Below are 2,354 nucleotides of genomic sequence, written 5' to 3'. Positions count from 1 at the left end.
TGTAGACCAGGCTGACCTCGGACTCATGGGGATCCACCTGCCTCTGCCTCCAGAGTGCTGAGATTAAAGGTATGTGCTACCACCACTGCTGGCTGAAATCAGATTTCTCATTAGGCGTTTTTGAATTTTCCTTAATGGGAAATGATCATCTTGGATAAAAGACGACAGAAAATTTGGAGCTGAGGAAATGTAATTTTCCTCTGTGATTGACACACTGTGAGGATCAAAGATGGGGCCTTGGGAATATTAGGTAAGCCCTTAGCCCAGAACTGCGCCCTTTGTCCTGAGGAAATTTGTCTTGAAATGAGAATTCGGGATATTTGCTGTTAAAGAATTCTAGTGTAGGAGAGAAAGGAGTGTGGCAACAGGAGGGAAGTAGTTCTGCAGAAGATGAAATGGGTTTGAATTTAGAACTTAAGTCAAGAAGGTGGGCTTTTACAAGAGTGAGCCTTACTCCATTAACCCGTTGGAGTGCTGGGGTGGAGATGCAGGTACGTGGAAGTTTGTAGACCTGGTGACGAGTGGATGAGAGCATGAAGACGTGTGTGTGTGTGTATGTGTGTGCACATTGGTGCACATGTGTATGTGTGTGTGCATGCATGCAAATGTGTGTGCTGCGCATGCGTGTGTGTGTGCACATGTGTGCATGTGTGTGCTTGCAAATGTGTGTGCTGTGCATGTGTGTGTGCTGTGCATGTGTGTGTGCACGTGTGTGTATGTGTGTGCTTGCAAATGTGTGTGCTGCGTGTGTGTGTTACTGAGTGAGAGAAATATAGGGTAGCAATCTTGAGTAACTGGCACCCTCACCAGGACCAAAGCAATTAAAATTGCTGTGGAAGCCAGGGCTGGTGGGGTAGGCCTGTGATTACAGCAGCGGAGAGGAAGAAGCAGGAGGCTCAGCTCAGGGCTTAAAAGACCTTGTCTCACAAACAAAACGCCTGTTAAAGCTGTGATAACAAAGATGAGAGAAAACAGTCAACATATTTTTCATATTTTCCTTCCCACAGGAAAAGGCGGCTAATTGCCTCTAAGCAGAGTCAGTTTTGACAGGTGGGCACAACACACAGAGACTGGGGGATTTTCTTCAGACAGAGTGGGGAGTGAAGACAGAAGGGCCGAGGTGCAGGAGGGGATGCATAGTGAAGGAGTGGGAAGAGCAGTGGATTAGAAGGTTGGAGGGTTGGGCTGGGGCTGTGTTCTTACAACATACCTGCTGTACAAGATGTATGACCGCATGAAGCCCTGGCTTTAATCCCTAGTGCCACATAACACTGGGTTTGGTGCATGCCTGTAATCACTACATAGCAAGTAGTAGGCCTGCTCAGGATGTATTAGATCCTGTCTCAGAAACAAAAAGGAAAGGATTAAGATTGAACTATGTAAGTCTTGTCGCGAAGTATCCAAGTAGTAGTCACAGTGGAATGCAGAGGCAATATTTCCTGGGGGTGTTTAGGGTATGACCGTGAACATGAATGAAAATGGTCAAGTAGCATCCCCCATACTGAAGTCACTGAGTGAAGAAGAGGAAAATAGTCAGCCAGGAGCTCAAATCTGAAAAGAGAGTTGAAGGCCTCAGAAGAGCTTTAGGTACAAGCTGAATTTCTTCCTGCACCCCCAGACCTCTTGTGTCTTGTTATCTGAAACCTGGGGGCTAGAATCAGCAGGCTTCCTTGCTCTGGTACTGGTTGGATGTGGCCAATAGGCACCTAGCTGCTGGAGTCTAGCCCCTGGAGGGAAGGCTATGTCCTTGAACTTAAGATCTCTCCTCGTTTCCATGGTTTTTCCTGTGTGTAGCTCTTCTGAGTTCTAGCTCTCCACTGTTATTCCATTCGGCCCAGGTCCACTGTCAATCCCCCTGATACTGCTGCACACATTCCTCCTTGGGTTTTCCCTACCCCGTTCATGCTTTTACTAATGGTCTTCCTTCCTTCCTTCCTTCCTTCCTTCCTTCCTTCCTTCCTTCCTTCCTTCCTTCTTTCCTTCCTTCCTTTGTTGTTTCAGGACAGGGGCTCTGTGTAGCTCTGGCCGTCTTGGAACTCACTCTGTATACCAGGCTGGACTTGAACTCAGAGATCTGCCTGATTCTGCCTCCTGAGCACTTTGATCAAAGGCTTTTTACCGCCATTGCTTGGCTTTGGTCTTTTTTATTAAAGTCTGCTTAAATAAATCTAATAGGCATGTATTGTCAATACATCCAACAGATCTAAAAAACCCTGGGATAAAACCGGACTCGCTGAACATAGCGGACAATGAGGGCTACTGAGAACCCAAGAACAATGGCAATGGGTTTTTGATCCTACTGCACGTACTGGCTTTGTGGGAGCCTAGGCAGTTTGGATGCTCACCTTACTAGA

This window comes from Microtus ochrogaster, chromosome 21 (assembly GCF_000317375.1).
Source record: "Microtus ochrogaster isolate Prairie Vole_2 chromosome 21, MicOch1.0, whole genome shotgun sequence".
NCBI lineage: Eukaryota > Metazoa > Chordata > Mammalia > Rodentia > Cricetidae > Microtus > Microtus ochrogaster.
Note: the sequence above shows the minus strand (reverse complement) of the source record.